Source organism: Cucumis sativus, chromosome 4 (genome assembly GCF_000004075.3).
Source record: "Cucumis sativus cultivar 9930 chromosome 4, Cucumber_9930_V3, whole genome shotgun sequence".
Taxonomy (NCBI): domain Eukaryota; kingdom Viridiplantae; phylum Streptophyta; class Magnoliopsida; order Cucurbitales; family Cucurbitaceae; genus Cucumis; species Cucumis sativus.
In genome coordinates, this window is record NC_026658.2 from 12,579,432 (window position 1) to 12,588,541 (window position 9,110).

At 32.6% G+C, this 9,110-nt stretch overlaps 2 long non-coding RNA genes across 3 annotated transcripts; both read left to right on the forward strand.

The window, feature by feature from the left end:
* The first annotated feature begins 1,350 nt into the window (after positions 1 to 1,350).
* LOC116403516 lies at positions 1,351 to 1,641 on the forward strand. Its single transcript, XR_004216293.1, has 2 exons — positions 1,351 to 1,406; positions 1,572 to 1,641. It is a non-coding gene; the product is annotated as an uncharacterized LOC116403516 (long non-coding RNA).
* Positions 1,642 to 1,926: 285 nt separating this feature from the next.
* Positions 1,927 to 2,961, forward strand: LOC116403477. 2 transcript variants are annotated; one of them, XR_004216239.1, is made up of 3 exons: positions 1,927 to 1,939; positions 2,139 to 2,194; positions 2,747 to 2,961. It is a non-coding gene; the product is annotated as an uncharacterized LOC116403477 (long non-coding RNA). The 2 variants fall into 2 exon arrangements; XR_004216238.1 differs by lacking the exon at positions 1,927 to 1,939 and having other exon boundaries at positions 2,095 to 2,194.
* The last annotated feature ends 6,149 nt before the right edge of the window (positions 2,962 to 9,110 follow it).

Here is a 9,110-nt window from a genome sequence, read left to right on the forward strand (position 1 = left end):
ACATAAGGTTCGTCAACGTTTTGTATCAAAGCCAGATCAAATCTTATATTCCAGGATCTAGATGTTTGTTTTAATCCATAAATGGATTTTTGAATCTTACAAACCTTTTGTTCTTGATCTTGATCTATAAACCCCTAATTGAGTAATATAGATACTCTCTTCAAGATTTTCATTCAAAAAAAGTTGTCTTGACATCCATCTGCCAAATTTCATAATCATAAAACATGGCGATGCATAAGACTATTCTAATTGACTTTAGCATGGCAACGATAGAGAAAGTTTCTTCATAGTCTATGTTAGAAAGAGACATGCGCAGTGGAAAAATGGAATACAAAATTACCCTAATTGCACCTATTTAACTTGCAACCCTAAATTAAAAGAATTAGGGTTTAGGAAATATTATACCTTTGTATCTATTCGAATATGAACGTCTATACCTCTCACAAAATTCCAAAAGTTTTTGAAACCAAAATGTAACACCTTAAACTTACACTACTACAAAAACAGGCTTTCTTGACGTTTGTAGTTTTAATTACTTGACGTTTTTTGAAAAAAACGTTAAGAAAGCGGTGATTTCAAAGAAAAAACGTCAAGAATTTCTATGAAAAGGCGGAGATATGCCAATCTTCAACTTTCTTGACGTTTTTTAAACGTCAAGTAATATTTATTTATCCTTGACGTTTTAAAAACGTCAAGTAATAAAAAAAAGGAAACACGCGTTAATAATTAGGTGAGAATTAATCCTTTTGCCCTAGAAATTAAAACGCATCTTCTTCTTCTTCACGCCTAAGCATTTTCGAAATCTCCACCTTCACATTGTCGTCGCGCTTGAGTTTTTGAAATCTCCAACTGAAATCACCATTCTTGAAGTTGGGGAAGCCCTATCCCACACCCATTCTTGACGTGATTCGAAATTGGTCTTCACACTCGTTAGAAATCACCATTCGAAATTGCCCACCGAAGATTAATTCCATCTCTTCACACTCAATCTCCGTCTGCCATCCACCGTGCTTCAAGTCGGGCTCCTTCGAAAATGTCATGCATCGTCGCTTCTCTATACAAAAACTCCATCCTTCTTTATTTAGAGATTAGAAATTAATTCTCATTCACGTATGAAGATATCTTGATTTGTGATTTGAACCTTTTGTATTTGTATAGAAGCGACGTATTGCTCATGGTGCTTTGGGTTTTTTGGGTTAGAAATTTGAACCTCACGCATGAAGAGGTTAGAAATTAATTCCTCTTCCCTCTTCACGTATAAAGTTGGGGAAAGTCCATATATCACATGGTGCTTTTGGTTCTCCTTACAAATCCAATGGAGTTGATGATTGATATGAGAAGATACAGATCGATAGAAGGAGATATGGCTTATAAGGGACCGTATTTTCCCTACTGTCACACAGTAGGTGAGTAATGTAACTATTTTCCATTAACTTTCTCTACCTTCCTATTTCTCTTGGCTTATACGGTTGTATTATGGTTGAGAGATGGTCGTCCATCTTACTGCTTGATGTTGTTTGAAAACAAAAGACTAACCATTTTAAACCAAAATTTGTCCCGAATATGCACAGATGACCGTGAGGGATACTCTAAACTCTGCACTTGATGAAGAAATGTCTGTTGATCAAAAAAAAAAAAAAATTATGAGAGAAGAGCTGAGGGAGAATGAACACAAACCCATTTATGTTTGTATATTATATGATTTGTCTACACTTATGATTAATTTCAAACATTTTGATGCAGGTCGGAGAATATCAGGAGACTTATAAGGTTAGGTAGGTGGAAGAGATGATCTCTACTTCACATGATATTTGAATTTCTTATTCATTTAATCGTACATTTTAACAATTTTTGGCTTTTTTATCCCCTTCAATTAGATAACCAAAAGGCTTTTGGAGAAATATGGTTCTGAGAGGGTTCTTGATACCCAATCACAGAGGTTGTTTCTTAACCCAGAAACATTGTTTTCCGTCAATTTTATTGAACTACATTGTTATTTCATCATTGCAGAAGCTGGTATTTGTATACAAATTTCTCCATTCTATTGGAATTTTTTATATATTTTTGCAATTTATTATTCAATCAATCACTTCCCTTTGTTCATGCTAATAAAAATCTAGCTACTTTTGAAATTACAGGAGGTAAAATGCAGAACATTTGTTAACCAAGTCACTTATTTCGGACTAAAAAAAAGGTAACAACCAATTTGTTAACCATGTTTGCACTTTCAATATTGTTTAATTTTGTTGTGTTACACTTTCATATTAACTATAGTTGCAAAAATAGGTAACAAGAAATTTATTTTTTTAGAACTTAAAACAACAATGGTTGGATATCCAGTTGTGATTTATGCATATTTTTTGTATTGGCTATTTGTTTGATTGTGTTGAAAGAAAGTTATAGTTCAAAGTGTTAGAGGCTTGGCCACCTTAGATTTGCAATTCCATTATGTCTTACTCTTTCGTGCATTATAATTATAAGTGTGTAGAAAAACATGTGGTGTTTGTTTAATTATATAATGTACTTACTTTCCCCTCATGTGTGCATTATAAGTATTTTCTGGCTTACTAATAACTTCATTGAAATTCTAGTTAATTTATTTATGATCTATCGCTAAACAATTACACAAGCTGAAGTGAATGAATAAATGTGCAAACACAAAATCTACTATGATGTTGAGTTGAATAGTGATGGTTGGATTTCTATTATGCTATGTTATATTAATTATCATCAAAAGTTTTTTCAGGCTGCGAGAACCGGTGACTTAGAGCTTTTTCGTCGCGACTTGGAGCTTTCTCAAACTGTTATTGGGAAGTTTTTGGATAGTTTTTAGATAAGTTAGTTAATTTAGGAAGTTGAGTTGAACTAGGATGTTGAGTTGAACTTATGACAATCTAATGAGATTGTTTATATTATTTTTGCAAATGATATGAAATATTCATATATGTATTGTTTTGGAAATGATTATATATAAATATGGTGAAGCATTTTATTTATATATGATTATTTTTCTAACGCTTTGCACTATACTAAAAAGCCTTGATCTTCTTCCCCCCAATGTTTTCATAAACTTCTTAAGACAGACCCTGACCTTGGTTAGGCTCGGATCTCCTTGGATTATCACCTTCTTCCCCTGATATGTAAATGTTAACATCAGATTCTTCCAATCCACTCCAGTCGTTCCCAAGGAATACAATCACTGCATTCCAAGTATGGCAACTACCCTCCGAACTTCAAGGCAATGAGTGATTGTTTTATAAAACATCGTTTTGAAATATTAAGTATTTAACAATTAACTCTTAACATAAATGAAATCAAATTCAAACAACTTATCTCAAACTTTCCCTTTCAGTTGCTATACCTAGAATCGTCGAGACGAAAAACAATAAACTAGGCATAGAAGCCCTATCCGTGATACGATACTTACGAGATGAAACTCTAGGCATCAATTGTGCCCTATCTCGTTATAACTACAATGAGATGGAAAACTAGGCATTCGTACAGGGTCTCGTCCCTTGAGATGGGAAACTAAGCATCTTTAAAAGTCTTCATCTCTTATCTAATACCAATGATGGAAAGCTAGGTATTTACTGAATATCCAAATCAAATGACCTCTATGCACAAGAAAATCTCTCCCGAAGGGTTGCTATATATCTTAGAATATTTTAGGTATAGACTAAAACATGCTAATATTATTTTCAAGCTTAAACATTTTGAAAACTTAGCACAATCATGATTGCTTATAATTTTCATTAGTAAATTCATCAATAAAAACATGTTTACCAAAATGTTTCTAAATGCATGCTTTGGAAATACTTTATAAGTCAGTATCCTCAAATATTCAAACATCAAAGCATGCTTGAAACATTTGATAGTAAATTCATGTTTAGAAATCAACTTTAAACTCATTTTTGTCACTTATAGAGAGTAGCTTGGACCCTTGGCTTATAAACTTGTTCGATCTCCTTCAGATCTAAAATAATGAAAAATAATGGGAAATAATTCCATTTAATTCCCATTGATCATAAAAATATCAAAACTTTGCTTAAAATTTCCAAAACCCACAAAAACAGCCGAAAGACATTAGCTTGCGTACAAAATATTGTGGCAGAAGTTGGCAGGCGCGCGTAGGGCTTGCCTTGCCATGTCTCGTTCTAACCTCATGTGCAGCGTGTCACAATCACAACTTTTCAAACACGGAACAGACTATTGTGCGGCACTTGTTGTAACTCGATGAACACGTCAGTTGTATGAAATTCGATACGATGTAGCCTCCCTACAAGTTTTAAGAGAAATTGGTTTTATTAAACATGAGAGAGAAAGGAAAGCATTGGAAACATCGTTAAAAAAAACTTTGAAGACTGTCCATTGCAAAGAGAGCTTAAATTGCAAAGAGTACCTCTGTGATGAGATTGGTTTGTGGAACCAATTGGGATGGGAAAAAGTTTAGAGATATTTGAGAGAAACTCTTTTCTTTTTGCAAAGAGCAATAGCGTTAGCCTTATTTTTTCTTTTTTTATTAATTCATTTTTTTAAGAAAATTGTTTTGTTCTAGATATTATAACTCTCTTTCCTTCTAGGAATAGAAAATGAAGTAGAAGAGAACCATGAGATTCTATTAATTTACAAAGAATTAAATTAATATATATTTCAAATCTATTGATTAATTAAACATTAATCAATTAGTTAATAATTAATGAAATCGAATTTAATTAAATAATATTAAACTAAACTATTAATTAATTCTCCAATTAACTAATAACACTAAATTATTTATCTTATATTTAACTTAAATTAAATTTGAATCATATTCAAATATAAGTTTCTCTCAATAATTTTAATATGAATCCAATTCACATTAAATTAATATTTGAACTCATTTAAATATTTTATCTCTCATAAATTAATTTTGAATCATCCCCAAAGTTAAATTTATATAGTAAAGTTTGATAAACTTTATATTATAATGTATCACTATACATTATACTAATTCCCAAGTTAAATTTAAACATTTTAAATTACAACCAATACAAATAAATCTCATTACCCTTTACGAGCTAGGAAAAGGACCTAATGGACCTACAGATCAGAAGCTACAACGATCTAAGATTAATTGGCTAAACTCATTAACCACATTAATCAATATTCGTTAGCTGTGTGTACACTCCACTAAAGACTCACAACTGAACTCTTCTCACTAAAAATATATTTCTATGTCCACGGATATAGACCAATAATAGTAAGTTAGTCCTTCACAAGTGTTTGTATCACCAGTTGGATCAATTTACCGCTTTACCCCTATGTTACCTCTAATCCTTAAAAACCAGTGCTCCTCTAATGAACAACTTGTTTATGGTCCTACTAATAAACAAAAACCCCTCTCATGTCATCGAGAGGGTACGGGCCCTTTGTTCAAGTTTTGGAGACACCATTTAAGCTAACATTCATCTACTTACCCTAAAGTAGGAAATGAGTGAATTCCATTTTGTGCAATTATAATCCCAACTCCACACTCAGTCTTGTCCCCAAAATCACTACTACAAAAACAGGCTCTCTTGATGGTTGTAGTTTTCCTTTCTTGACGTTTTTGAGAAAAAACGTCAAGAAAGATGTGATTTCAAATAAAAAAACGTCAAGAATTTTTATGAAAGGCCAATTTTCAACTTTCTTGACGTTTTTTGTGCAATTAAACATCAAGTAAGATGTATTTTTTCTTGACGTTTTTTAAACGTCAATATATATAGTTTTCCTCGATGTTTTAAAAACGTCAAGAAATTTATAAAAAATTCTTAACGTTTTTAAAATGTCGAGATAATTCTAAAAAGTTCTTGACATTTTTACAAACATCAAGAAATTTATAAAAAATTCTTGACGTTTTTAAAACGTCAAGATAATTCTAAAAGATCATTGATGTTTTTACAAACTTCAAGAAATTTTAATTTGTTTTTTGACGTTTTAAAAACGTCAAGAAATTTCTAAAAAATTATTGTTTTAATATTCTTTTACAAAACACAGCGTTTCAATTAGATCACTTCCCCTTTTCTTAATTAAACCTAATTCGCCGCGACTTTGTCCCTTCTCCACCCGAAATCAAAAGCGTCGTTCACCTAACCTTCCCTTCGCGTTCATCTGTGCATTCATCTGCGTTCATTGCCGAAAAAGACTTCCCTTCGCGTTCATCAGCATTCACCTTCATTCATTTGCGTTCATCGTCCGTCACCGTTCGTCTACTTTGCGTTCCCTTCACCTTCGTTGATTTGCGTCCGTCTGTTCACCGTTCGAAATGCGTAAACACATTCTCTGTTCGAAAACGAGTAAACACGTTCACCGTCCTTCTGTCACATTCCACTTTCGCTAAACCTCTATTCGTTTCCAAATCCTTCATGGTTACTCATTCGTTGTCCCTCAAAATTGTCGTCCTTCTCTACGAAAACGTCGTCCTTCTTTTGAGTCTTCATTCCCCTTTATGTCATCCTTCTGTATTTAGAGGTTATACTTCATTCCCCTAAAACTTCCATTGGTTTCCATATTTCAAGAATTTGAAATTTTTATAGGATATTGCTAGTGGAAATTAAGTCAATTATGTTTGCTCCCAAACTACCTCCTGACTATGCTGTCTGGTTAGGAGAAATAAAGTCTTTGTCATATTTCAAGGTAGTGTATGTTAACCAACACTTAGTGCATTTTTGTGTTTATGAGCTTATTTTAGTTAATATGTTTTTGTAGGAAAAATATGATGTCAATATGGCATATTATACGATGAAATTGTAGTCGTTTAACACAAAATTTTGAGGTTCTTTTTCAACTAATTATGCTTTATCTAATATATTTTTCCAAATCTTAAAGAAGAACTTTTGATTTCATTGGAGTTTATCATTAGAGGCATTACTATATTGGCTGCCTCTCAGTGGGCTATAGGTTTTCCAATGGTCATTTGAGACTGGTTGATAATAGCAAAAGTTAGAGCTTGAGAAGAAGGAGCGAAGAAAGTAGTGAAGACAAAAGAAGAAAGAAAGCTGAGTGAAAAACGAAAATTGACAAGGTAGAGATGTGACAATAACAAACCCTTGATAATTAAAAAAGGATGGTGCCAAGAAAATTTAAATACAAAAAAAATGAAGGTTCTTGCAAGTGTATTGAGTGAATGGGAGAAAGAAAGGATAAAAAAGGTAGAAAGAGAGAAAGAGAAGTCAAGGGTAGAGATACATAGCTTTGTATATAGAAACTTTATGTTTATACTCCATTATACGTTGTGGAGAATATAACATCCTGATATGTTTGATTCAATTTGAATGATGCAATTATTTATTTTTCTGCAATAATTCTACTTCTAGAACCTAAATTTTGAAAGCCTACTAATTTTTCAGAATTAATTCGAGACCCCACTTTTTCTCCCCTTCCTACCTACGGTTACTTTTTGCTTAAACTTTAAAAGTTGTTTGAAAATTTTTGCTGAAACTTGTAAAATTTGTTTGAAGTTCGTATATCTCTCACATATTGCAAGGTTTCTTAATTATTTTATTGAATTTCCTACATAAATGCATTCAAATATGAGTTGACATTATTGGAAAAGATCCGTCATCCTAAAGTAGTTCAGTTTTTTGGTGTCGTTACTCAGAATTTGCCTATGGTGATTGTTTCTGAATACCATCCGAAGGTATGGATACATTTTCTTACCCTTTATTTTATTCTAATGAAAATTATTTCATCATGTTTCATTCCAAGCATTTCATTACATATTTTGTTCATATATGATGAATGGTGATTAGTTTTTGTATCAACTTATTCCCTCTTCCATGTGTATTTCATCTTCCAGGGTGATATATATCAATATATTCCCTCTTCAATTGATTCTTGTTTTTACTCTTGGCTTATAGGTTGCTACATGATCGTATATTAGGAGCAAAATTGTGCAATTAGTTTATAGTTAGGGAGATTTCAATAGTAAAAAGCAAAGAGAGTAAATGGTAACAAAATCATATTGTTCACATGAAATGATAAAATAATCATTACACATTTACAAGAACAGTAAATAAATTATGTGATTTTCGTGAGAAAAATGAAGAAGAAATAGCTTCTAACAAAAAATATAAATTAAAGGAGAATATAAAACTGTTGAAAATATTTATTTTCAATAATTCGGAAGTTCTTTGGCTATATATAATGGAAGAGAGCCTTTCCAAGGTGTGATGCCTGGCGTCAACAACGACGCGCTTAGCACAGATACGGAACCGAACACCATCTTCTTGGTGTTTGTCTGTGCAAAAGCCTCGAGTGGCTATGGTCTTCTTCTTCTCTGTGAGGGAAATGGTTGAAGTTGCTAGACTATTTCAATTACTATGTGAGAGGTGGCTGAATTTTATTGGACCTCTCTTCTGGGCTTACTTTTTACAATTGTTTAACAATCTCTCTCCGAATATACCTTCGTCCCCTTAGCTGCTTCCCACTTTGGTAAAATTGCCAAAGCTTTATGTGTACATTGCAAGAGATAGAGGAGCAAGGCAAAATAAGGTTATTGGAACAAGGCGAAAGTTATCATTTCGTGACACAAATTGAGTTTTCTTGACAAAATTTTCGCATTGTTAATTAATGACATAAATTATGTGTCATTAAAAATTACCCTAATAAAAAATCAATGTTTTCCTTCAATCATACGCTTTTTGATTTAAAACAAATAATTCGAAGCTTTCATCCCACTTGTGAACAACAACCGAAAAAAACCTTACTTCATCCCACATCGTCGTTGTCTTTAGCTCTCTCGCAAATGCTCTCTGGCGACGTTCCCCCCTCTCTCGCAAATACTCTTCACGACTTTTCCTCTCTCTCAAAATTAAGCTCTCCACCCACCGTTTGAAGGAACTCACCAAATTTGCAAGTAATTGAAGAATTTGGTCCATGAGATCGATTAAGTCCATTTATGAGTTAGTTTGATTAGATTATGTCACATATACATGTATTACAATTAAGGGACACTTGCGAAAATGGCAAAATAAGTTATAATAATTAAGTCCATAGAACACATACTTTATTATTTGAGAAAGTGACAAAAACAAAGACCAGCTCACACATCAAGAGGTAAAATGTCACAAATGCCCTCGTTATTGATGTAC